The 27,544-nt window shown below is 54.8% G+C and overlaps 1 long non-coding RNA gene across 1 annotated transcript in view; it reads right to left on the reverse strand.

Annotated features, from left to right (window-relative positions):
* Nucleotides 1-8,745: 8,745 nt before the first annotated feature.
* The window catches only part of LOC128627720 (uncharacterized), a 95,020-nt gene continuing 76,221 nt past the window's right edge, over nucleotides 8,746-27,544 (reverse strand). The window contains exons 2-6 of the long non-coding RNA XR_008392018.1: nucleotides 19,869-19,952; nucleotides 19,155-19,349; nucleotides 11,699-11,848; nucleotides 10,034-10,504; nucleotides 8,746-9,314 (exon numbers count right to left, since the gene is read on the reverse strand). This is a non-coding gene — a long non-coding RNA (uncharacterized LOC128627720). The remainder of the gene's footprint in view (nucleotides 9,315-10,033; nucleotides 10,505-11,698; nucleotides 11,849-19,154; nucleotides 19,350-19,868; nucleotides 19,953-27,544) is intronic.

Below are 27,544 nucleotides of genomic sequence, written 5' to 3' on the forward strand. Positions count from 1 at the left end.
CTGGCTCCTGCCCAGACCACTTCGCTTCTGTAGGTTTTCCATATGGAGCTGAGTCACATTTGCCGGGTCAAAACGGACCGGCCCCCTGCACTTGGCAGCTTCTCCGCGGACTGTGCTTTGCCCCCGGTTCCAGCAGGAATGTACCGGAACCAACATCTCTTGAACTGTCCTGCAGGCGAGCAGCCCCCAGAGCGGTGAGGGGCATGGAGACCCTAAAGTCCTTTGGTGACCTCCCACAGTGAAATTCTGGAGATAAACACGTGACCTATGCCAGAAGGAGTCCTAAAAATCTCATGAACGTCAGCGCATAGATTTCATGAATACAGTGAGGCTGGTGGGACTGAACCAGCACCAGTTAGAATGGAAGGACCTCAGTGTTGGAAGGGCCGTGCGGACCAGGCACCTCCACCTTGTCGTGGCTCAGACAGTCCCACCGAAGACCAGAAGGTGAGGACACGTGTCCAAGGACCCTGGGGTGAGAAACTGCCAGGATGGCCATTGGGCCGCCCCTCGGTTCTCCTGGCCGGTATCATGCCACCTCTTCCAGCACAGGCTGTGTCACGCAGCCGAGAAAGGGATCTCGACCGTCTCCAGGAGCAGGGCGGTGGCCCCGTGCAGGGAGCGCTCTGGGATGGGGCGGGGGCCGAGAGAGCTGGCCCATCTGGACCAGGAGCTCCCGGTCAATGGCTGCCAGGTAGAAGTGCAAGGCCAGGGCTGGCAGAGCTTGCTTTGTATGTGAAAAGCCCTGGTTTTCAAACGTTGCCTGGAATGACAAATGATCTTGTGAGACAAACACACATGTTGGTAGGTCTGAGGGGCCGTGGGCCACCGGCCTGAAAATGCCACCATTCCCAGGGAGGCGGCACCTCACACTGACTTTTCTCATTTTTCCCTCCGTTCACTTCGTTTGAAGTCGTCCCTTTTCCAGCCCTCCTGCCTGGAGCCACATCTGCTCTCAGCTCCTGACCTACTTTTGTTCCTGCCGTTCTTCTTGCCTGCTACGTGCAGTGCCCCTCCCACACCCGGGCTTTTAGGGTCCAAGTCAAGTCACACGGCCGCCAAGCAGCCGGCCTTGGCAGCCCAAGGCAGCAGGGGTGCCAGTGCCTTCAAGAACAAGGCACTCGGTGAGCCAGAGAACTGGGGCTCAGCCCACAGTCCACGGCAGGGCGTGGGCAGGTTTAACCCAGGTGCACGCTCCGTCACCTGAGAACTTGGAACAGCGCTACCTCAGCTCTGATGGCGCCGCTTCAGTTGGCCTCGGGGGGACCTCAACGCCCTTCTGCCTCCACGGTGACTGCAGTTTGGCAGGGTGGGACATTGTGGGGATGGGTAACACCAATGTGCTCTTGGGCACATTCTAATGAATCAGACTGTAATGGATAAGGAGAACAGGGAGGGGATTTTATTTGCCTTTTGTGTGAAGGACGGATAAGGAGGGCTTTGTATAACTGACGGTCCACGGGCATTCGTCCCAGCAGGAGGTTCGTGGCCCACAGAAGACCACCGTGCCTGCCCTTTGGGGAGGCTGCTCAGCCTCTATATCGCCCGCCCTGCCCCCCGGGCAGGCTCCTCGACTTGCCACTGGTGATGAGAGCAGAACAGCCCGGCTTGGAAGAATCCGGAAACAGGCGCCGGGGTCGTCTGGGCCAAAGCTGCTGCTCGTCCTCTCTGTTTCCAGATGTTTTCTGATGGCCCTGGTCACAACAGCCTTGGACAACGACGGTGGGGCGGGAACGATTGGGTGTGTCCTGCCAAGTTGGTGAGACAGGGGCGGCACAGCACCTGCGTTGAGAGTCCTAAACAACCGCCACCTTTCTGAGCCAGAAGTCACCTCGCAGGGCAGCAGGTGACCCACCGAATGCTGTTCAGTGCACATGCACACAGGCCGAGGTGTCGCCACGCAGTAAACGAAGCTGAGAGAAGCGAAGCGCCCGAACCCGCGCGGTGAAACACTGGGCGCACACAGACCAGCGATGTTTACGCAGCTCCCGCTGGGCTGCCCGGGGCTCCAGTCGGGCTTGTGGTCTCAAACCCACTTATTATTCCTCTTTATCTTTCCAATCCAGCACGCTTTTGTTAAAACCTACCACGTAGGAGGACCAAGGCAGCACGCCCATGATCTAGGTGGCGTCTGCCCAGATGTCGTGCAACTGGGCTGCTCTTGGAAAAGCACCGTATCGGTTTCTCGTTACACTTTCCAAGTGCTTTGGAGGAAAGCCACTGAGTTCCTGCGTGCGTTTTCCATTTAATTTAATCATGTCGCAAGCCTTAAACACTTTAAAAAAAATGTTGTTTCTCTAGCCTTGTTTTCTGGCTAAGTTCCTCCACAAATAATAATAAATAATAATAATAATAATAATAATAATAATTTTGCATCTTGCATCGTAAAAGTAATATTTCTTTTATTTAATGGTTGCTAATAAATGGACAACGATGTTATACAATTCTGGGCAGAGGGAGTGTCCTGCCCACCCCTCTGATTGCAATGGGTACATTTTGCTGCCATTGTCAACGTCAGTGGTAATGGCAGAATTTCGAGAAGAGTGGACTAACCTGAGGAATATTTTGCTGATACTCCCCAAGGCTTAGCGATGAGCAAAGAGCAGGGCACAAATATCACCCCTAGGTTTTCTTATCTTCACCTGCCTGCAGAGTGAAATAATTTACTCGGGTGGTGTAAATGAGAGCAAGGTGTAGGGACGATTTCTAAAGTCAGAAGCATGCACCCACATGGGGGGCTATCACTCCTACCAAGGTCATGTTTTGGGAGGGAGGACAGTCCCTTCTCATGTGACATGAGCAGAGCCTAGCTTCCCCCCAACCGGCAGGTAGCGGGGCCTCCAATGCGCCCCTCAGGCAAAGAAAGGAGGGAGAGGAAAAAGAATGCTTGGTGGAGGAAATGGTGGCAATTGTTCCTGCCTCTGTTCTCTCCCAGCCAGCCTGGCTAAGGGTCATTAGCTTAATGAGCTATTGTATTTTTTTTTCTCTTTCTCTAAAAAGTCTGCTGAAACATCCTCCCAGGAGCCAAATGAGGAGGCGAAGAAACAAACAGCAGCTGATGGCTGAGGGAGCTTAGCCAGCGAGCCCTTCAGCTCAGGGCGCCTGCGCTCTCCGTGTGGGGGAGGGGTGTGGAGGAGGGTGGACGGACGGACAGGCCTGCAGACAGCGGGACTCCCTACCTACACTCGGCGTGAGCGGCCCTAAAGAAGTGGCTTGCCCAGGAGGTGGCCCCAAGAATCCAGAAAGTAATCCAGGTGCATGCACGCGTAAAAAGGCAACGTTATTTCCTGGTCGGAGTGATCGGGCAGGTAAGACAAGTTCTCCTGCTAAGGAGCCTTAGTTTGAGAAACCTTATTGACTGGGCACAGTAAATTACTTGATGCGTCCTAGTTCTCTGTAAGTGCCTACGGAAGGGCCACAGAAAGCTGGTGTGGTCACGGCCCCCCCGAAGGGCCCTGCAGAGGTCCCTGGGCCCGCCCATTACTGCCCCAGTTGTCGCCCTCTACCCCTCCGGGGACCAGCCCTGACAGCGCTGGGGGGTTGCTAGGCCGTTTTCATCATGCTCTCTTAAAATGACTTGTTAACATGCAGGCTCATTGGAAGAAATCTTAAAATCGAGAAAAACAAAGAGAAGGAAAATCACATCTGGTTCACAATCCCAAGACAAGTTTATTAACTTGGTGGCGTATTTGCCCCAGATACACAGTCTCGAAGATTGTTGCCCACGTGATGTTTTGCCCGTTTCTCAAGTTTTCACAATTAATGGAAATGAAGCTTAAATGCTTCGCTTTGCTACAAATGTGCTGTAACTCGTAACCACGCCCTTGCTCCGCTCGGGACCACCTGGGCCATCTAGTGCCCACTGATTGGCCGGAGTCAGGGAATTGCTGCTGCTGGTTACCAGAAGTGGAATCACACAGCTAAAACCCGTGCAAATTCTCAAAGCGTGCGCGCGTGCGCGCACAATGCACCTTTCCAAACCTGAATAGTAAAACTTAAAAACTATTTTGTGTGTCAGCCAGAGGTCACTGTCACCTGTTCAACACCAAGAGGAATTCCTGATTTGGGGCGGGGCGAAGAAGGAAACTATTCAGTGCAAACAGCCCGACTGGGTTGCAGCTCGGCTGGGAGCAGAGTAGGGCTGTGGAAGAGCTTGTGGTTGATACAACACAGCTGGGAAAGCAGCAGGGCGGTTAGGCAGCCCCGGAGCAAAGGGGCCCTGGGGCCAGGCCCCGCTCCAGCTAGACGGCGCCAGCTGCTCTGAGAGACATGTTGGAGTTTCAGCTCCAGCCAAGGAAACTCACTCTGCAGTTGTCAGTGGAAAGGGAGATTGTGCTTTCAGAGCCAGTGAGGAGCCGACTTCCACAGAAAGAAATCTCTGCCCCGTCCCTGATCCTCATGCAAATGAGGACTCTAAATCCTCATAGTTTGATTGGACCAAAAGACACTGTCCTGATTGGTCAGAATAAAGGTGCTCTCGTTGGTCAGAGCCAAACAGCTCCAGTTGGCCTGGGAAAGCCTCGGCCCTATTGGTAGAGATAGGATTCCAGAAGCTGCTTTATCAGGGCTGCTCAGATGGCAGGAACCAGTGCAGGCGGGCGGAGGCTCTTCACCCAAGTGTGGTGTGTGTGAGGCGGCCCTGCACAAGTGGCTTGCCTGGGCGGTGGCTCTGGGGATTTGTTTTGTTTTGTTTTTGTTTTAGTTTCTTATAAATCTAAGCCCTGTGAAGCCACCAGGAGCCCTTCTTAGCAGGTGTCTTCTTTCTCAGGGTTTACACCTGAAAGACCCAACTGGTATTTACGGTAATTGCGTAAATGCCAACCTTTGTCTCTGATGGGCCGGTCTTTGGCCTTGATAATGAACCATGACCAAGTGGTGAAGAAGAGTCCCAAAGGAGAAAACCATCACCCTACCCCTCACAGCTCCCAACCCCACAAGCCATGCCTGCATCCCACCCCACCCCACCCCACCCCGGCCTTCCGCGGGGGGGCAGAGCTTCACTAGCCTGCCTGCTTCTCTGGGAATAAGCCTCCGAGGGCCTTCCAGAACCTGGGGATGGGGAGGCTGTGTGGCTCCAGACAGGAGCTGAGAGGCCTCTCTGGCTAGGGCAGTTCAAGGTCAGGGAAGGCTGCAGGTGCCTGTGAAGACCAGGAAAGTCACACTTTTGTTGGGCGGAGAAGGGGCTCTCAAGCCAGTGTTACAGAAAACAACTCAGCCGCTTTCAGGTGTACGGAGTGGAAGTTTATTTTACACGCTGGCCCAGAAGAGTCAGTTTCCAAATTCTGGGCCTCGAACAAAGGGAAAGCAGTAATTTTATAGAGCAGGGGCGGGATAGAGCAGGGGGAGAGGCCTGTCCTTCAGACCAAGGCAGGAGACAGTTTACAGAGGCAGAAAGCAGAGCGTTTCACTATCTCTGGTATGTAGGTGATAAGCCAGAAGAAACAAGACAAATCACTGGGCTGTTAAACACCCGGGCTATAAAAACAGTCCCCTGATTGCTGTGCTATATTTTAAAATAGCTATCAATTTCCCCCAACACCAGGGGCTCTGATTTCATGCCTGCTCACAACGGAGCCACCTCCACGGTGGCTCCTGACCTGGAGGGGGCTTAGCAGGAGCGCTGTGTACCCGTCGGGCTGGTGTCTTCCGTGTCCTCTGTGACACTCCCTTTTTGCACAGACTCTCCCTCCAAGGGCCCCCACATCGCAGTCCTCTTGTCTCCACCCTCCACATCACACTGCGACTTCCAGCTTAGGTCCCCTTGTCTTTCAGGGGTCCTCACTGCTCCAAGGGGAACCTATGTCTTATCATTTCCCCAGGCCGGACCCAGAGTCTGGCCTGTGGCGTCTGCCCACGCAGAGAGAGGGGTCAGAAGGCCATGTCTGGGCAGGCGAGGGCCGCTCACCTGCTCGGGGACCGGGACTCTGTGGGCACGGGCTTTGCAGGGCGGCGGTTTCCCTGGACAACCTGCTTCCTCTGTCAGTGTAGTGCTTCCTCTCCTGTGCGGTTGAGGGCCCGCAGCTTTGGCCGCATGCTGGTTGTCAGTGCCTTTGTGATCCCGGCCGTACTAAGTTCGTAATTAGAGCCGGTGTTTATGCAGCCTTCTGAGCAGCCCCTGGGCCCTGCAGCGGCAGTTTGTCGTCCCCGCACTGCTGGTGCAGGGGTATTACTCTGTTTTATTTCGGAGGACGGGCTGGGAGAGTGAGGGAAGGGGAGACACACGTGGCAGAGATGGAAAGATAAAGGGAGCAGGCGTCCACCGGGCATGGGCTCGGCCCCGGGACCCCAGCCCGTGTCTTGACTCATGGGTCACAGCTGGGGGCCAATGGGGTCACCTGTGATATTGTACCACACGGAGTCATTCATTCCCTTTTGCCTGATTGTGTGGTAGGACCATGTTATTAAAATAACCTGAAAGATCTTAATAAGAAACTGTGGTACGGCCAGTTTCTGCTAAGCAACCCTCCCCCCAAGCTTTGTGCCGTCGGACAGTTGAGGCTTCCATATGGGCTCCACCCTGCTCCGGGCACGTCCCACCCTTCCTGTCCCATCCCCTCCTCTCAGGTGAAGAGCAGCACCTGTGGAGCTCTCGGCAGAGGGACAAGAGCAGGACAGATTGCCGCCTCCGCCTTCCAACCCAGGTCCACGTGGCGGGGATGCACTCTCTTGCCTGGTGAGCGGCAGGAATGAACGTCCTCTTACAGGACAGATGACAGGGGTGAGAGTGGCAGTCCCCTGCTGTGCCTCTGAGTGCCTTCCCACTGTTCCTCTCTCTCCGCCAAGTCTGTTTTCCTCACGGCGACGTCCTGTCTGTCCATGGCCCCCAGCTGCACACTCACACACAAGCATCCTTCCTCTCCCCGACCCAGGGCTTCCGTTTGCTCTTTGCTCCCTTTGCGGATTCCCTGCCTAATGGTTTTCTACATCATTGCTATGAAAGTGATCCACCCCACTCTTTTATCTTGCAAAAAAAAAAAAAAAATCTCAAGATTTTTTTTTCTAACCATAAACATTTCAAAAACAGACATGCATTTGTGTTCATCTGTGGTCGGTGATCGACTTACTGTCCTATCCCACAGGTCACCCTCATGCCAATGTGGTGGTGGACAGACACTGGGGGTGCCTGACCTTCCAGCAGCCCCAACCCCTCCTCCATCCGAGCCCCCTGATCTCCACAATCTCTGGATAATGAAGGGTACCAGCAACTGTTCCCACGGGCCAGCAGCGCCCTGGGAAGATGGGAGGGAGTGCAGTACTGAGTTCTCACAGGGACACGCCGATTCAGTTTGGGGAGGGGAGTGCTGGGCTGGGGGGCAGGGAACCTACCACCACGGCTTTTGTGTTTGCTCCTTAGAGCCCCACCCCTCCGAGCCTCAGTTTCCTCCACTGCCCCATTACGGAACCTCATGACCCCTTTGAGCCCTAGGTTCTCTTCTAGCCTGCAGTAGATAGAAAAATGGGTGGAACACACTTGTTCAGCTGGTTGCAGCAGGAATCTGTTAAACATGGGACCATTCCTGGGAAACCACTCCTAGGCAGAGGGGCCACCTCCTGGCTTGGCATGAAGTCTACGGGTTGGTGAGATCCATGGTCTTCAAGGTGCTGCGAGAATATCCTCCGTGAACAGTCCAACAGCCCACGGGAGACTCCCATCCCCCCGTTCGTCCTCGGGACCACGAGAGGGCGGCTGTATCTCCCGGAATCAGAACACAGAAAAGGAATTTTTTTTGAAAAAAAAAACAAAACTTTATTGGCACGACTTTTTTTCCTTTCTTTTCCTTTTTCATTTTTCTCTCTTTTTTTTTTAGAGGAAGAGGAGACTTTCCCAGCGAACACCCACTGCAGCTCCTCGGACAAAACCGTGTGAAGTGGCTGCTGTCGCAGGAGCTGGGACTGAGCATGCGCACTGGGCTTCCCTGCATCTGGACGGAGAAGGGCCGGGGGCAGAGCCGTGAATGGTGCTGAGTGAGTCTCCCTCCTGGGTGTGTTACCAATACTTGTGTAGGGTATTCATTCAAAACAAAACAAAACAATTTTTAAAAACATGCTATTAAGGAACCCAGGAGCATATATTAAAAAGGCAGCTTGAGCCCCGAGGCCCTGCACAGAGCCTGTCAGAAGACGGGCCTGCTAGCTGTCAGCTTCGGGACCACAGGGTGTGGGTCTCGTGTCTCTGGGCTGACAAGATGTAACAGTGTCAGCCTTTGAAAATTGTTCATGCGTTGGACACTCCCAAATCACACTGTGGACCACACGTGCACGCGGAAAACCAGGCGAATGCGAGCACTCGGTATCCACGCAGTCAGGTCTTGCCGCCGAGCCTCGGGCTTTGTCCTGGCCACTTGCATGTCCGCGTGCCCCCCAGCTGGTGTGTGCACTCCGCGGCCGCAGAGAACGTCCCACAAGTCTCGGGGCCAGAGCCTCGCACACCCGGGGCACTTGTGATGCTCTGTGGGGCGTGGATGCCTTCACGCAGACCCAGAGGCTGTGGTCAGTGGCTCTTTCACGGGCCCCCCATCCCTCCAGCTCTCACCACCTCACCCCTTCTCTCTCGCAAACCCGTCCCCCGCACCTGGGTGTCACAAGGTGCACCTGGGTGTCACAAGGCGCTCCTGGCTGCACGCTCTGCTTTGGGGTCTCAGCCCCACAACTTCTCCTCCTGCAGATGCTCTTGCTGACCCTCCGCATCCAAGCCCCTCCCTGCCCCGGGGACACGCTGTGCCCAGGTATCCCATGGCTCCCTCCATTCAGCTCTCTCTCTGCCCTGACGTCCCCTCCTCAGGAACACCCTCCCTGTCTCTTCACCAGCTGGCGCTGCCCACGCACCTGCTGCTGGTCTGTGGGCCATCTCCTCTGCTGACGGCCAGTCCCTGGGGCCCTTTTATTCCCTACCGTGTCCCCACATTGCGACTTGGGCCACACACACAATGACGGTCATTGTGAGGATGTCACCTAGGAGCTGGACCCTGGCAGTCGAGGCGCCTGGCCTCCTCCCGGTCCTTAAAGTGGAGGTTTCACCCTCTGCTCCCACCGCAGAGCTGTTTGTGGGGACCCAGCCTCGAGAGAGCAGTGTACTATCGGGACCCCGCGGGTGGCCGACGAGACTGAACCCCGGTAAGGCCTCTCTGTGAACTGAAGATGCTGGCAGGCGATGCAGAGGTCTGCTTGTCGCGTGTCCCAAGACAAGCCTCGTGGGCAAGTCCCCTTGATGATTAAAACTGCCACCGACCCACAGGAGGACACACTGTCTTAGGTGTGTCCTTGCCCCCGTGTACGGGTCAGTCCACGAACCCACAGGTACGCACTCAGGAGGCCTTTATTGAAGGAAAAAATAAATGCGTAAAGAAAAGGATGGGGAATGGATCCCCAGGCAGCCCCCAGTCCCTGTGGCTTTTCCTGCTGACTCAGTTTAAGTTCCCTGGTCCCCAGGAGTCAGAGCCTTGGGGGGTTGGTGTTGGTGGGTTGGCACAACAGCCACTCCACGCAGGCATCGGCTCCGGCAGCCTGGGGAGCTGGGCAGACTCTGGGCTCGGGCTGGGGCTGGGACCAGGGGTCTCCCCAGCGAGGACAAGCTCTGCCCCTCATTTCAGATGGCCCAGCCCTCTGTCCCCGTCCTTCTCTCAGGAGTGGCCTCCCCGATCCGGGTCTGCTGCCCCCTCAGTGTGGCCCAACACACTTCGGCGGTAGTATCAGCATCCCTGTTACTGGGTGAAAGTGAGTGTAAATAAGATTTTAGCACCCAGTGCTTCCTGCTGTGATGGTTCCATCCCACATCTGGTGGGCCAGGAGGAGAGGACTCTCCCTGCCTCTGGGGCGCTCAAGTTCAACGCCGCAGGATTGCAGTGTGAGAGCATTGCCATTAACGGCTTCAAGCCCCTCCTGGGTCCTGCCCTGACCTCCCCTGTCACCCCCTCTGAGCACCGGCTGCTTCCGGTCTGACTGCTCCTGTGAGAACCTCACGGACTAAGGCCACTCACCTGGACACCATGTCCTTTTCAGTCCAAAATGGTGGCACTGAAAAGAGCTACTTTACCTGCATGTGTGGGGCCGTGCAGAGAAGTTTACATTTGTATCAGGACGGTCGGAGTGCTCCGCAGTAACGCTTTGGGTTCAGGGATCACAAAACTCCTGGAGCCTAGAAGAGGCTAGAAAGGGGGTTAGCTGCCACCCCACCCCCCACAGGGGCGCCAATCCCCAGCTCCTGCGTTTGCACCCAGGAAAGAGAACTCCCCTTCCCAGCTGCTCCCTGCCCCAGCTCTGTGCACCCTTCCATGGGCCGCTATCAGAGACACTAAAATGTGTCAGGAACATTGGATACATTTCACAAAACTAGCTGCTGCCCTGCTGCCATAGGGAGGCACCTCACCTCCAGAGCGCAGACAGCCCGTAGACAGGGGTTCATTTGCTCACCCCAGGCTCCGGTCAGATCCAGCTCCAGGCTCCTCGGGGCCAATGCTCCGGGCTTGCACGGTCCCACGAGATGTCATCGGGTTGGTCTGGGCATCTGCAAGGGAGGGAGATGGCACTCAAAATCATTAGCTATTTCTTACAACCATGGGCGGCGAATGAAAGAATAAGTCACTAACCTAGACCACTTAGATTGAGGAACAAATTATTTCGTCCGCATCCAGTCCAAACGCACTGCCCTGGAATTCTGTTTAGTTTTAAAGAATCCTCTTCAAACTTTCCTATTTTGTTCTATTCCATCATCTCACATTAAGCTTTGTGGGATTGATTTGTGTCAGGTAAGAGTTCTCTGGGAATTGACATATTTTGTCTGTATTTTATCATTAAAAGCAACACAAGGAACACCCCAATATATATGATAACTCCAGTTTAAATATGTATCAAGTGGGGTCTTTTTTTTCTAAAGATCCTGCATTCTTCATTAATTCAGCTCGCAAATACCAGCCCATCTGAAGCCAGGTAGCTCCGGCAGATGGGACTGGGGTAGTCAGTGAGCGTATTGATGGAGCCGGCAAGCTGGGAGCGCTCAAACCCGAGTTATTTTGGGGCAGTTCAGCAGATTTCTTCTTTCTATAATAAGTGAATTTTCTCCACAGAATTTTAAATTTAACTGACTTTTTCTCAACAAAATAAAGTTGCTCCAAAAGGAATGTCTATTAACTCTTTGCCGTTATGTTACTTTTTTGATCAAACTTCGCAGAAGAAAAAGATCGAGTTTCAGTTTTTGAGTATAGTAAATACGCTATAGCCTAGTAAGTTCTGATAAACAGCTTGAAATAAAAGTTTTACCTAATCGATGTAGGAAAAGGTTGAAAGATGTCTAAGCTGCCCCCCCTCTGAAAAAGACCCCCTTTGGCACCACTGCCAGAGGGAAAAGCCAGTTACTGTCACTTCATTCCTGGCTGTCACCGTGAGCAAGAGCCGGGGACACTGCCCTGTAATTAAAGGTTCGTGAAGGGAACGTGAGAGTGTTCGGCTTTCTGGGCGTGAGGCTGGTACAGCAAAAGGGGTGGCCTGGGGGTGAGAAGCCCAATGTCCCCTGGGTGACCGTCCCCAGTGCTGTGACCTCGGGCTCCGAGCCCCCAAGGGAAGATTTTGAAGCAGCAGCAGCTGTGTGCGAAGTTGGAATGAACTCACCCTGATGGGATACTCATAGCAGGGTAGAACGGTGGCTGCGATTCTGAAATTAGATGTGAACCGGTTGCTTGGAAGGAAATTCCCTCAAACTTACAAGTGAATCAATCATCCGCTAAGAGCAGGGGCTTGGGGTCTTCAGGGCCTTGTGTCTTTAGCGGGGTGGATGGGCAGGGTCGGGCGTATCCGTGGGGCGTGCAGTCTCATGGGGGGGGAGTCCCAGCCGCCAGCTCTCTCCATCGCGTGTCTGCTACAGAGACAGAGGTCCTTGGGAACCTAGTGGCACTTGGCAGAGGTGGGCGGTTCAGAAATCAATTTCGTTAAGAGGAAAAGACAACGACAGAAAATACAATGGATTATCGATGCGGGGGACATTTCCGGGCTGGTCATACCTGGCCAGTGTCCACAGTTCTCAAAGAACACAATGTAACAGAGATACCCGGCAAACGTGGCCATCAGTGTGAGCCACACCTGGGACCTTGCACGGAGACGACTCTGGTCTTTGAATGAGAACTCACTCCATGGTCACGGAGGAGGCTGCCACCGCCCAGTTCTTAGTGTCTAGCCTGACTTTTGTAGCACAGCGGTGTTCACTCAGGACTTGGACTTCCGGTGGGGTGCAAGCGCCCTGCAGGGGTGCGGGGTCGGCACAGGAAGGGGGAGCTGATGCGGCAGTTTTGTGTTTCGTGGCGCATGCTACAGGCCAGGTAGCCACTCCCGCCCGCGGCTCAGGTGCGTAAATAGAAGCTAAGTCACCGAACAGACCTCGGTGGCAGGATATCAGTGAGTAAAGTACTTGGGTTGCCCACTGAAGTCCCTATCAACCACACATAGATATTAATTCTCTTTTTAAGGCGTCTTCAGTTGAGGAATGCTCCAAATTCCCAGCGGAGACATGGATTGATGAAAATATTACGAGAACAAAGACAGAAATGACAGAACGATTGCTAGTTAGCATTACAAAATCCAACGGTTCTTATGGTAGGTTCCTACATGTCCTCTTTAGCAGATAAAGTCATAATTGCGAATTATGAATTGGTCAGTGATTTTCTACTTATGAATTGGTCAGTGATTTTCCACCCGTGAGCCACAAGAACTGGTAAGACGTGTGAGACCCGCCCAGTCAGGGCCCTGACCCTTTTCCCCCAGGTTTTCAACTCAAAAAATGACAACAGCCAACACAATAATAGCTGCCTGGTGCGACTGAATCAAGATTATCCCCATCTTTTGTCAGATCAGTAAAAAAATGCACTTTCTGGTGTGCTGCAGAATTTTAGTGATTCGTTTTTGTGCCACGGGACAGAAAGGTTGCAAACTGCTGAACTGGTGGCTCGTTGCTCGTCCCCTGGACTAAGATCTCAGGGCAGGCCGCTTGGGGCCGACGGCCGCCTCCCTCGCTCCCGTGTCTGCAGAGCCTGACCCCGTCGGTGGCACCAGGCCCGAGTCACTGTTCACATGTCATCGGCCGGATGCTCTGCTCGGGACCACTTCCTGCAGAGGCCTCACTCTGGACAGCGACGATTTCTGTGAAGTCTACTTACACGTAACGTCCGCATGGGCAGGCACGTTCCTGGGTGCGTGGGGTTCTCCCCTCCCCTGTGTGCTCACAGAGCGTCAGCAGTGTGGCAGCCGGACTGACTCACACGGCCAATCCGTCCCTAAGTGCCCCGGGGACCTGCAGGTGGCAGAGCCCAGTGGCGAGTTCCGGCTCTCGGTGTCACGGAAACGGCACGTGTGGCGTCTGTGGGGGACTGGAAAGCCCCCCGAGATGGCCAGGCTCTGCTCCCCACCACGGTGACTAAGGAAGTCACGTGTCCTGGAGGCAGATCAGGGCCTCCGTCCAGGCTTCTCACGGGACATTCTGTGCAAACCAAACATCAACAGAGAGGCCAGGCTGCTTGTGGCCTCGATACGTGGCCACCTCTTCGGACCAACGCTCCCTGTTAGAGTCGGTCCGGTCCCTGGTCACCTCCTGTCTTCCCCACGAGCCGATCGCCTGGCTGGTCTCCTCGCCCTCAGTCCACCCTTTCCCACCTGTCCTGCTTGTGCTGCGGGACAATCATTGTCACTGGATATTTAGTCGTGTGACTCTCCACTTCAAAACCGTTCGTCACCGTCACCTGACTTCTACGAGTACAAAGCCCGTATTTAAGCCTGGGAGGGAGTTCTGTCAAAATCCTCACCAAACCGTAAATCCAGCCTTTACCCCTTTTCCTACTGCACACGGTGCTTTCACTGTAGGAGCCCGGGCCCTTCACTAGGAGAACAAATGTCCTCGTCCCAGATTTCTTCAGGGCACAGCGGATACAGGGGCGAACAAGGCCCCGGGCCTCCATGAGCTCACACTCAAGGACCGTTCCGTGTCCGGCAGAAGTTTCTGTGATGGCCAAGTGTTTGCCGGCTGCATTTCCAAACACCCCAGAGCCACTAACCACGTGGGACTCCTGAGCAGATGACATGTGGCTGTTAAGACTGCGCACCAGCACTGAACAACTTAGTAAGTACGGTTAATCCGCGTTTAACAGTAAATAGCCAGGTCTGGCCGAAGTTAACTGTCTCGGCAGCCTTACAGAGAGGAGACGGCCGGCCCTGTAGTCAAACGGTAAGCACGGTAGAGCCGCGAGGCTGTGTTAAGCACTCTGGCGAGGATTAAGTTAGTAACAGGAGAGGCTGTAATGTGTGCGGAGGTCTCAGACTGCTGGGTCGGAGAAGACCCCTCTGATGAGCTGGCACGTGATCAGCAGGAGAGAATTGCTCACGAGAACATCAGAGAGCAGGGCACCCCAGGCAGAAGGAAGCGCCCAAAAGCAGGAGAGGACTCGAGGCACCAGAGTCCTCAAGAAAGAGCAGACCTGCGCACAGTGTCCGGGCGAGACAGGCCCTGAGTGGGGTGGGGGATGTGGGGCCTCGCACCCCATGGTCGGGAGGCCGGCAGGGGCGCTGCCTCGTCTCCTGCGCCCTTCACAGACCGCAGCGGCCCTCGGCTCTGAGACTTGGTGAGCAGTGTCTCCTGGGAAACCTCTCGTCTGCCTTCCCGCTCACAAAATATTTATCCTTCAGGACCCTCTTCTTGCCTGAAAACATCTCACTCACCCAAAATAAAGCAGAGAGAACTCTTTCTTACCAAATTTATCTTATTTTCTACCATTCTTTGCAGGAAATTTTACACTCTTGGGACTATTTCATATCTATTGTCATTTTAGGGGAGGTGCATTTATCTTAGTTTGTTCTCTGTTTTGGTTTTATGAATGTCTATCTTCTGTCCCCACGCCAAGTGCAGAGCCCCGAGCCAGGAACCCATTCTGTGCGTGGGCTCTGCACATGCCAAGTGGGGTCCGTTACACACAGGCACAGGCGAGGTTTGCTGGCGAGCTCTGATCTGTTAAGAGCAGCACGTATGTGCTTCTATGACCATCATTTTGTTTTAATTTGATTGACTGGCCACACATTATTTTAATTATTCTTAGGCATGAATGAAGGATGAGCTCCTGAGAGAGACTGTGAGCTACTGGAAGGAAGGGATTTGGTTTTGAATCCTCAGCAGCCGGCAAAAATAGATACTCAACAATATATGTTCCGCAAACAATGAAGTCACCATGTCCTTAAAATGAATTAGGAAAGGCCTTCAAGTCATCCATGGACACAGGGCTTCGTTCTGTACTCGGTCACGGCCCACCCAGAACTAGGACCTTAACGAGCGGCAGAAACCTCGGCGTGATCGGCCACTCCGCACCCAAACGGGCAGCATCTCCTTGTCACGGGAAAGCTGAGAGAGGCGCCAGCCCATTCACCGGGAGGACATGATTCCATTCCAGACGAGAACGACTCATAAAAAGCTTGGTGTACAAACTGAAAAATAGCTTTCCAAACAAGTAACAGTGAGCTGGATTCTGGCGATTCTCTTAGGTCCTCCCTGCTGTCTGAGATTCTGACACTCGTTTTAATGCTAGAAGAGGCAGATAGAGGACAGTGTGAGACGATGGGGAAAATATTAGCCGACAAATCAGAAAATGAGTGGAGCGTCCAGGAGGGAAGCAGCAACCGCCTCGTGACAAAGCTGGCAGACGCCTGGTGGTCGATGGTGGAGCTCCCCGGGGGGACAGAGCTGAATTTGACCACAGGGCCATATTCTGGCGGACCACATCGTAATTAGATTTGGTTAGAGGGCATGAAGAATTAACGATGTAGACAGGGTCACCTGGCCACTTGGTAGCGTGACAGCAGTGCCCTCCTGATCTCTATTCCCCCAAGTGTCCTGTCCGCACAGAGAGAGCCACCCACAGTCAGCAGTGCCTGGCGCCCACGTCCCCCCCCCCGCGCACTCCTCAGCATCGTCAGAAGGCCTCTGCTCCTCCCCGCTACACTCTCGGGCTGTCGGGCCTACGGAATGCGAGACGGGGCGGAAACCTAAAGAGCCGTGTTCTGGCTCCAGGCTCCCCCACCGCCGTCTCTGCCGCCTCCCCATTTCTCGGCTTCTCGGGGCACAAGATGGAGAAAACAACCACACCCGCCACACGTCGCCGTGACACGGCCACGAGCGAAGCCCGGGTGGCGTGTTGTGAACTACCACACCAGTATGAACGGGAGTAGGGTCACCCACGGTCAGTCCTGTCAGAATGAATGGGCCTTAGCAACAGTCGGAGACTGTCCAGTGCAACAGGGCCGGTCGAGGTCGGGTGCTCTCTGCACGGAGCTCCTCGCTGCCTCTCCCAGGCCCACCTGCCGCAAGGCACCGCGGAGCAGGCGGGGCACAGACCCATCTGCAAGCCTGCTCCCCAAACAGACGGGCAGAGCACGTCCTGCCCCTGGCATCTCTTCGGAATGGACGCCAGACACCTGTGTGTCCCCTCAGTGTACAAGCTGACCAAGCTGAAGGCCGCATCGCTGGCAAACAGGACGTTTTCAGGGCAGCTAGGGCTAGGTGCTGGCCGTGCCCCAGTGAAGAGGGTTGGCTCGTGTCCCCAGAACACAGAGGGGAGGGCCCTGGGAGTGAGGTGGGCAATGCGGCCCTCGGCTCCCCCTCCCCTCCCCAGCAAAGGGCCCGCCCTCCCTGCCGGTCCCGCCGACTCCAGGTAGCACAGCTCGGCTCCTGTCTGTTTTAATAGATGGTTAAAAATCCACGCTAAATATAGTGGCGTGTAACTGTGTAATGATATGTTTACGCTCAGTGAGGGGAGAAAAGGAAGTGAGAAGAGTAACAGTTAACAGTGTCACCGCCTGGTGGGCCCACACTGCGAGAGGCAGAGATCTGATACAGGATGGTAAAATGAAACCGCGCCCTCGCCGGCGAATCTGCGACTCCAGTCCTCAGCCATTGCAGTGGCGGAGCTCGAGATGTCCCCTCCCGAGGGGCGGGTGGAAGACGTGCCCCGGGACCCCACCTGTCCGGCCACCCCACGGCACCATGTACCGCCGGCTCCCGCAGTGCCGGGAGGTCTATGGCAGGTCGGGAGGGAGCGAAGGAAGGGTAGGGGTCGTGGCCTTGTGCATCTGTCACGTGTCCATGACCAGAGGTCACTGCAGACCCAGGTCACCTTCAGGACCATGATGCATTGCAAAACCCACCCTGTCCTGAACAGTCTGCTCAGCAGGCCTGGGTCAGAAACACTGGGCTTCTCGGACTGCCACCCCCATCCACGGGGACAGGCAGGGACTCTCTTGTGGTACCACAGTCGCAGCTTTGGCTCCCACCAGGTCCTCCTCCTCGCGTGACTGTGAGGCTCGTCCTAAGGCGGCCTCACCTTCCCACCAGCTTTGTCTCCGGCCTGTGTCCACACTTGCTGCCGCTCACCCACCTGGCACACTCTTCGTCTGGCTCCAGTTACCCCTCCCTGGTCACAAGACTCTGGTCACGGAGTCTCCGTCCCCTTCATTCCTCCCCCTGCCCCCGTGTTGGAGTCCCGGCGCTCCACCCCTGGAGTTCTTCTCATCACCCAACTCCCCCTCTACTAGAGTATCTCGCGTTTCCCGTCAACACAGGCAGTGCCCCGTCCGGAACGGCACCGACACGTCGGCCCTCCCCCGAAGTCCACGCTCACAGGGTCTGCTCCCCTCTGGGGACCCTCCTGGAGTGCGACGCGCCTCTCGGATGTGATGCGTACCACCAAGCTGACCTAACTGCCCTTTCTGACCTGCCCTTGGTCATCATGCCCCATCTCATTGATCTGCAACACGATTTTTCTGTTTTCTGTGGGCCCGAAACGAAGCATCCTTGTCCAGCCCTCGCACCAGTGAACACGTCCCCACTCCAGAACTCATCACGTCCATTGCCATTCCCACTTCTGGGACACCACTCCTATGAAAGCCGTCTCTCCCCTGGATGTTCACCTGTATTCAACCACCGCCCTTTTAGAACGATGTCAAAACTGGCCACAGCCATCAGCCTCCTGGTGGCCACAACATTGGCAACTTGTCCAAAGAGCGAAGTCTCTGCCTTCGCTTCACCTAAGAGGGGAAGTTTGCCCCTCACACGCAATTGAGTCCGGCCTCTGCTCGCTCAGAACGTGGCCTGAACGCCAGCCCTGAGCCTAAGCTTCAGTTCACGTTTTCCTTTGAAATCTTGCCTTCCCTCGGTGATCAAGCCCAGGCCAGACCGCTGGAGCGGAACCCATCTGTCCCCCCCCCACAGGCACCTAGACCGGCCCACAGCTGGCAAACCAGCAAACAGGGGAGCAGACCCCTGTGTTAGCCCCACGCAGCCCAGAGGACTATGTGGCCGACCTGTGAGGTGGTGACGAGTGCTTATTGTGTTAAGCTGCTAGATTCGGGGGTGATTTGTTATGTGGCAAAAACTGATACATTTTCTTAACTGGTCTTCCTGCTCTGCCTCCGCTTGCCTACAGTCTCTTCCCAAAGCAACACCCAGAATTATCTTGTGAAAGTATAATTTACATCAACCTTCTCTTAAAAGCCCTGCAATGTCTCCCCTTCTCACTTAGACTAAAAGCCAATATTTTTTTGGCTTTTAGAGTGGGAAAAGGGAGAAAGAGAGGGGGAGAAACATCAATGTGTGGTTGCCTCTCATGTGTCCCCTACCGGAGACCTGGCGTGTAACCCAGGCCTGTGCCCTGACTGGGAATTGAACCAGCAACCCTTTGGTTCATAGGCTGGTACTCAATCCACTGAGCCTCACCAGCCAGAGCTAAAAGCCAATATTCCTAAAGGGTCCCACGGGGCAGCCTGACCTGTGCCCTGCCCACCTGCTGCCGCTCTGAGGTGTCTGCCTCCCTGTCATTACCCGTGTTCCAGACCCATGGGCCGCTCCCTGCCCTCAGACGCCACCGTGTGTCCTGATCTCGGGTCCTCGGTGCGCACTGCTGGCTCACCGCACACGCCTCCCCCACAGGTGACGGCTCAGCCTGACCCTGTCCTGGGCCCTTGGTACGTAACTTACTTCCAACACAGAACGAGGCATCTTGCAGTTGTGTGCAACTCCAAGTCCACATTCTACCCACTTAAACCCCCCCCCCAACCCTGACAACTCTCTCCCTTAAAGTTCTTAAAAGTTTGGTCCCATTTAAGCCAGCGTCTCACCTAGCCCTCTTGTTTCTCACCTGGTTGCTTCCATGTGCGCTGGACGCCCCCCCAGTCCGAGGTCCCGTGTGTTGTGCGCTTCTGTGTCCCCACGGCGTCCAGAGTGGAGCTGACGGCAACCTGATAGGCAGGGGCACCAGAGAGGGGTGACGAGGGTGTGACCAGAGCCAGAAGGCCTCGTTCCTAAAAGTTACGTGCTGTTTTCATGCCAAATTCTGCTGAAAAACCAGAAGACATGCTAATTAGCATTTAGCTATCAAAGAGTAAATACAGAGAAGGTCAGGTCCAGCGACTGAATTATGAGCCAAAACTGAGACGGGATCCAGCAGGGGCAGGTACGAGATGGGCAGGACGGCAGTGAGGTCAGAGTGACGGACCGTGCAGGGCCCGCGGTGGGGTGGTGCTCAGCTGTGCGGGAGGGAAGGGCCCCCGGCTCAGGGGTCTCGGGATCAGAAGTGGCTGCAGCGTGAAGTAACGACGACAGAAGAAGCAGTAAACAGCATTAGGAGACAGCGCAGCCCAGAACAAAAGGGGAAATAAGCGTGGGCCGGTCACGGCACATCTGGAGCATTCAGCCTAATTACGGGCAGGCAGCACATTTTCGGAGGTGGAGAAATGGGAGTGCATGCGGGGCGGGGCCGTGGGTGGGCGGGTGACGCGGTTGGGGAAAGCACTGTTTGGGGAAGGGAGGCCAAGGCCCCCTTCCACCTGCCTGAGGGAGAAAGGGACTCTACCTGGGCAGGTAGCAGGGAGCGATCTGGAGCCTCGCGGGAGAAGGCAGCAGGAGCTTTTCCTGGTCCTTTGGGGCACTCGCCCACCTGCCAGGGGAGAAGAGAAGCTTCATGAAGACAGGTGCTCTGCTCACAGCCAGGGTAGAGGTGGGGGGCTGGCCCGTGGGGTGATCTGTAGTGCGGATTCTGGATGTGGGGGAGGCAGTGGGAGGTGAACCCTGGGGACCCCCAAACTGCGGGGTCACAGGATTCTAGGTGTTGTAGAGGGACTGTTTAGAACAAGCCAAACTGACTATCAGACTCATTCGTGTCAAAGGTCGGGGCTGTAGGTGTGGGCGATGGGTCTAATGCCACCTGAGTGCACGGAGGGGGGACCCCACTGTGCAGTGGGTGGCCGATAGCCTGCAGGTCGACCACTCTGATTCCGGCCATTACTGATCAGTATTCGTCAACATTCTCGTATGTAGAATGGGAGAGGGGGTCTCCCCTGCGTCATGGGGTTGCTTTGAATTCCCGGTGAGGGCATGTGTGTGGGGGGGGCCTCGTAGGAGTAGCCCTAAGGCAGAGCGATGCCATGGGCATGCACACAGCGACTGCCATGTTCAACGTCATTGGCGTCTCAGACGGGTATTTCAGGGAAAGCGCACAGGGCAGAACTTCAGCAAGGCCCTTTGAAAGATGGCTAGGGACGTTCTGGTCTGAACGCAGGCGACCCATTGGCTGCTGTTAGACTCACAAGGATTTATCAGTGGAAAAAAGTCTCTGCCCCCAATGATGCAGGTGAACAGACTAGTGCCAGCCTAGGAAAAGGCGCTTAATGACAAACTGCATCTTTAAGCCCCACGCTGGGTCAGCACAAAATCAAAAGGCATGGCGGTAAATACAGCAAAATCCAGTTTAACCTGTGTTTGGGGTGGGGTTACATCTTATGTTTGATTTTAAGAGACCACCTTCATTGAAGAAAGGTGAGAACTATATTTGAGGGTTTGATCTATTGTGAATTTACTCAGCTGGGTGTGAGTCAACATTGAAATGTGAGACCCAGAAAGGCCATGTATTCTTAAGCTACATTAGAATAGATATAATTTCTACAAAAAAAAAGTCAAGCCCGTGGTGCTGGGGAGACCACCGCTTCTCCCCCCTGACCGTGTGCCGCACGCTCTCCTGGGCGCTGTCTCAGGCAATGCCAGTTGGCCCATGCCCACACGGGGTGAGCGTGCCTCTCCCCACTGCACAGATGAGGGGGATCACGACTCAAGATGCAAGGAGTTCCCTGCAGGGGGTCTAGGAGAGCAGGGTCAGGGAGCTCCAGGGCTGGCTCCCCAGAGCAGACAGGGCTCCTGATGTTAAGGGTTCTGATGTCCCCAGAGGAAGTGAATAAAAGTATTAACAAACTGCCCACACCCCCACCCCCCTTCCCTCCGCTCCTCCCGTCACCATAACATGTCATTTGCTTTTTAGTGGCTTCTGGGTTTCCACCGCACCAGCTCCACAACGCACAAAAGTCCCGTTTTTTAACACGGCGGCGACACCTATAATGGGGACGGGGTGGGGGCGGGGAGGCAGGGCCCGCCATCTCCATCCAGATGAGGCGCAGACAAAGAGATAATTATAAACTGTTTCTCTTATTGTCGCGCGCGCGTTAGACATGTGCGTGCGGCTCCCTCGCCCGCTCGCCCCTCTCCCCCGACACAGAAAAGTGACTCCGTTGTGGAGACGGCACCAGGTGCACAGGGTGACCTCACACACGCCAAATCGGGAGCTGACATCCATCACACTTTGAAATTTTGGATTTCATCATTTCCTGATCTTTCTAAAGGGATCACAGCACCTGGCCCTCACAGCTGTAGTTCATTTAGAAAGCAATTTAAAACCCGAGAAAAAAGCAAATGACATCTTGCTGCCTCAGCCTTGTCATTAAAGTGCAGCAGAATGGTCTTCATTTAGGAGGCCCGTGGCTAAGAATTAATACCCTTCAGGGCTTTCTCGAGGAGACACTACAAAAGGTTTGAAAGACCACGAAATAATTAGTGGTGGGACTGAGGCAAGCAAAAAAAAAAAGATGAGGAGAGAAACCCACGGCTACTTGCGTGTGCCCTGGATGTCGGCACCCCTTCCAAACCAGGTTCCTGGACCGGCTGCGTGGCTGGCGCTGCTCAGCAGACCCCACTGCCGGGCGTGTGCGCGGTGCCTCCGAATACTGTGCGCCGGTCAGAAGTGAAAAAAAACAACGACTATTTTCTCTACTCCTTCCTGGACGGCCAGCCCTTGGGCTGATGGTTTGGGGAACACGAATCCTTGGGGGGACCCCGATAAAGGGGAACAGCAGCAGGGAATGAGCGGGGTGTTCCAGGGTTTCCGATTCCTTTCACTCCTCAGCCGCGTAAGATCTGGGGAACCACTTCCCCTGACTAGGTCTCAGTCTTCTCGTCCTGCAAAGTGAAAGGGTTAAAGCCGTGGCTCTGGACTCCTTCCGAGAGCCCGTAGACCAGTCTCCTAGGGCGGGTTTCTGAGAATATTCCCTTGGATCACCCAGGAGGCTTGGCCGACACAGTTCTAGCCCGAAGTTCATGGTCCCAGAAACGAGGATGGTTTCAGCCCCGAGTCTCATCTTTAACCATAATTGTTTGTCGGCGTCTACAGTACAGTTTATGGTGCACTTACCTGGTCTCCAGCCCTCCTGATCGCACTTCTGGACAGACACGACCCTCCCCTTCACGCACGGGGAAGCTGAGGCTCCGTCAGCTTCTGTCCCCATGTCCGAGCCAGTGGGAGGTGGGGTGCCCCCGAGTCCTCTGGTTCCGTGGAGTCTGAGCTTCCCAGCGGCTCTGTGGGGGCGGCAGCCCCTGGACGGATTCCTAGGACGGCGCTGCCCCGGCCTGCCCTGAGCCCGGTCACGCTCGGCCTGTGCCCCCACCCACCCATTTCTCTTCTGCCTGAGTGGCACATCCAGCTCATGGAGGCTGCTGTCCTTACCCCAAACGCAGGGCCCCCTGAGTGCAGCAGGACACCCGCTGCGGAAGGACAGGAGCATGTTCTGAACACCATTCTGGGAGCCTGAGTGCCCCATGCCACTGACGCCTCCCGTCATTTACTCCCAACAACGACCCCATGGGGGGGGTCTGTAGCCCATCCTTCATTAGCAGGAGACACAGGCGGAGGGAGGCTACGTAGCTTTGGTTGCAGATTTACACCATCATTGCTGGCTGTCCCTTGCCCTTCCTGTGAGGGGACTGCAGGTCCTGCCTCGCTGACCTGTGACTCGAGTCTGCTCCTGCCCCACTAATATTACAACACATCACAGGCCTTAGGCAAGCGGCAAGGTCACCCTATTTCGAGTTCTCTTCAGTCCTCCTGTCTCTTCTCTGTGCTGAGGGATAGGGTGTCCCCTGTGACTGCTCCTTGATCCCAGGTCCCTGATTAGAGGCTGTGTGGAGAGTGACTGCGGGCTGGCCACCGAGGCCATCGGCCAGTGTGAGCAGGAGACAAGGATTTGTTTTTCTGTAAACCGTGGCTGCATCAGGTTTGGGTCACGGTAACAAAGCCCACAAAGGCCGGCCAGCACCGGGCAGTGAGTGTTTCTGCACTGATGTCCTCACGGGACCTCACGGTCCGAGGGGCCTGTGCAACTTCACAACCACAGATGCAGACGCTGCCAGAACACTTTTAAAAAGTAAAGGGAGGTGAGAGTTGCTAGACCACGCAGTAGCTGACTCCTTGGTCTCTGTACCACACATAAAAAAAAGTCACCCACCAAGAAGGCAGATTTCTCCTCACCGCAGCATGGACAAGAGACGTGGCCCTGACTTTGAAAGACACACAGTAAGTGACAGCTTCCTAAACAGGCGGGCACCGTCCCAGGGACGATGCTGGCCCTGACTCACCTGCAGACAGTGACGGGGTCAGACTTGCGCCCATCAGACACACAGCGCTCCTTCTCTCTGTCTCATTTATTCCTCTCTGTGTGCATTTGAGCCCGTCGGCTACTTCTGAAATAATCATGACTCTGTCGATAACAGAGACGGGGTGTGGAATGTTTCCTATTGTTTTTCTATGTGTGTGAGTTCAGCCAGAAGTTTTTAAAAGGTGAAGCTGTGTACAGAGGGCGATCTCAACATCAGTTTCCCTGAGACCTGAGGGTGTCCAGGAGGGTGAGACAGGCCAGCAGGGACAGGAGGCCCCCTGAACACCAGCACGGTGTCCCCAACCCGGTCCCAGTCTTTGCACCGACACCTCCCTGGCCAGCAAGGCTGCCTCGCTTTGAGCAGATCCCAGACGGCAGCGAATTTGTGCTCGGGATGGAGACAAGCTCCCAGGGCCCGTCACTCATTCAGAGCTTAGTGCTGGCGACCTATGTTGTTCTTTCTTTTGTATCGTTATTGAGAGACGTCTCCTTGGTGATAACAGGAGACACTCTGACTGGTTAGCGCAGCAGTGGCCCATTAGACTCTCCAGGGCACCTTTGAAAAGGCCTCCCCCAGGCTCACCCCTGTTCAGTTAAGTCGGGGCCACCAGAGGTGAAGCCCAGGCCCGGACTCTGCCACGGTGCTGTCCTGTAGTGTGTTTGTCGTTTCATTTCATTCTAAGCTTTGCCGGTGGTTCTAACGTGTATGGAGCGAGAGTTGAGAACTAGGACTGTGGCTCGACTCCTTAATCAGACACAGCAACACACTTACAGAAGTCAAGGATCCCAGGCCGACTTTTACGAGTTCCAGCAGCCGGTTTCGTCAGAGGAGAAGCCAAGCAGTTACACGAGGCGAGTCCCGCCCTCCCATCACCAGTTCAGACAGCCCACCTCTCCCTCGACCTCAGCCCTGTCCAGACGGCGCGTCCCTTCCCCCGTCCACCTGGCTCTTGTTCACCTTCCCCCCAGACTGGGGAGCACCCGTGGGAACGGGGCGGCGTGGACCCTGCGATGGCCGGGATGTGCTGGGGCTGCAGGTCGTCTCTGCTACGAGGGGGTCTCCTTTGACTTCCCGAACCACCGTGACGCGTCCGTGACGACGGAATGTGGTCGCATCTGGTGAGCAAGTCTCTCAGCCCCCGACGAAGCGTCTCACTGCCTGCGCCATGCGGGTCACCTGTGGGCCACCACCCTGCCTCCCTCCGTTCTCCAGGGACCAGGTGGTGTGGGAAGGGGCCCAGCACAGCCTCGGCTCCGGGCCCTCGGCCCAGTCGCACCGGCGGCCTCGCCTTCCTTCCGTGAAACGATGATCACTTTCTATCTGTACCATGGTGTGAAAAATTTTGCAATTTTTCACTGAAAATGCTCTTAATATATTCTCTCTCTCAGTGTCTTTCTCTTCCTGCCAGTAATGTTGCATTTATAATAGAGATACTTCTAGATGAGCCCTGAACCACGCTCCGAAAAACTGGCTGTGCTCACATCGCTTTAGTTAATTCTCCAAGAAGCCACAGAAGTCATGTTGGGTTTATTACACATTAGAAAGGAGAAAAGCAGAGAACATGAGTGCTTGCCCCAAATCCATGGTTAGTAAGGTAGGAACGTCTTCGAAAGTCACTTGTTTTCGTTTACTTATTCCTCAGCTACCACGTCACTTCTGTATCTGCCTGGATTTCACCCTCACGGTCAAACAGACAGACCATTAAAGCAATTCGATGACTTGAAACACACGTGGTCTGAAACAGGATGGTCTCTCTTGGTCTGGGATTGATTTGTTGGTCTGTATTCTCCCCTTGAAAGCCAACATTAATATCTAGAGAAGAGAATTTAAAGAACTAAATACCCAGCACATGCAGTAATGGGCACCACGGCTGGCCTGGGTTTCCGAAACCCTGCACGTCCCCAAGGCCCTCAGGACTGAACCTTCATCAGTTCCTGGGAGATCCATGCCCCCGAGCTCCTTCTCTGCCTGAGAAGAGCACCTGGCACACCTGAGGCTTGGGGCCAGGCCGGACTGTTTGCACTAACAGCGGGGTTTGTGGTGGCCCCTGCAGGCCGGTCTGACCTCGGGGGAAGCCGGGGTCTGAGTTGCAGGGGCCAGCGCTGTGGCCCTGCTTGGCCAATGGCGGAACCCCTGCTGAAACCCTGGGCACCTAGGCTGAGGGAGCTCCCCTGGCTGGCCTGCACTTCCCACCACATGTTGTCACACATTGTCCCCGGGACAATCATGCTGTTCCTGTGGCTCCACCAGATACGACAACGGAAAGCTCATACCTGGGTTTTCCCGGGCTCCACCTGTGTATCTGTTCATTGGCTAATTGGAATCTCTGTCTTTTCAAAGGAATAAACTGGACCCATGAGGACAGCACATCTTTTGGGCTCTGTGACCCCCACGATAGTCCTGGGGCCGCTCAGCACCAGCGCATGGTGCCATTTGGAGACCCGTGTAGTACTGAGAAAGCCCGCAAGCCCGTGTGTGTCTGCCTGCCCCGCACGCTAACAGCCGGGTCCAGTAGCTGGCAAGCTCCTGAGAAGGACTCCATAGTTACGCTCCAAAGAGGTGAGAGGAGAAACCATCCTGTAGAAAAACTAGAAGAAAAGGCGGAGTGTGCACGCCATGGTTTGCTGTGCGATCGTGCCCACCAGGGCCGGAGCGTTTCAAAAGGACCCTGAAATGCAGAGTCGGGTCATGTTTCTTGTGTCGCGATGCCCTTGAAACAATGCACTCCCGTCAAGGGCACTCGCCAGGGGTGGTTCACCTGCACACGCTTGGAAGGTCAATCGGGCTGCTGACACACTTTTATTCGTGTTTTTTTTTCTGAATAGCCACAGAAAGCTGCCGATTTCTTGGTAAAGATGGATCTTAAATTCAAGAAAAATTTTTTTCCTTATTTATTGATTCTGAGAGAGAGAGAGATGAATTTGCTGTTCCACTGATGCATCCGTTGGCTGGTTCTTGTGTGTGCGCTGACCAGGGGTGGAACCCGCCACCTTGGGCATCGGGGCGACGCTCTGACCACCTGAGCTACCTGGCCAGGGTCCAAGCCATTCTTGTTAATAGTCTTTTTCTTCCTTTTTGTACTTTGTTTAAAGAAGGAAAGTGTGTTAGAAAAACGTGTATCTCTTTCTCTCTCCACAAAACAAGGCACTCCAGGGGTGGCCGGCACCCCAGTCCCAGCTGTCCGGTTTCCATTTCAGCATGAATTTCTGCGTCCCAGGGGCCTTCCAACGTAGATGAGAAGTGTCGCCTCAGAAAGTGAGGCCGCGAAGGCTGAACCAATGATCTTAAAGATGATCTTTAAAGAAGGAGAAATGTTTCCATCATATTTTTTCCTCAAAAGAGTCTGTTAGTATAAGAAATGTTACAGAGTGTAAATGCTGCCTTTTATTTTTACCTCCAAGCTGTATTTGCCCCAAAACTACTACTGCCCCAGGCTCACAAATACACGTCATACGAAAATACAGCCTTCGGGAAATTGGGGAGTGAGACTGTGGCAAAGCGAAGCTTTGGCTCATCTCTGATTTTGTCTGGCTTTTAGGGAGATCTTTCTTGAAGGTCAAAGAATAAAATCTTCCTGGCAGTGCACATGTCCAATGATTCAGCGGAAAGTAATAATGCTCGGAAGTGGGTCAGGGGGGATCTGGCGGCAGCGACTCCATCCACGACCCGAGGGGAAGCCGAAACAGCACCTGTTCCCACGGATTGCCCGGCGCGCCCCGGTACCAGCTAGAACCGGTGTAGGGCCTTGTCTCTGAAAAGAATCAGCTCTTGAGA

Source organism: Artibeus jamaicensis, unplaced genomic scaffold, assembly GCF_021234435.1.
Source record: "Artibeus jamaicensis isolate MK-2021 breed Jamaican fruit bat unplaced genomic scaffold, CSHL_Jam_final contig_465, whole genome shotgun sequence".
Lineage (NCBI taxonomy): Eukaryota > Metazoa > Chordata > Mammalia > Chiroptera > Phyllostomidae > Artibeus > Artibeus jamaicensis.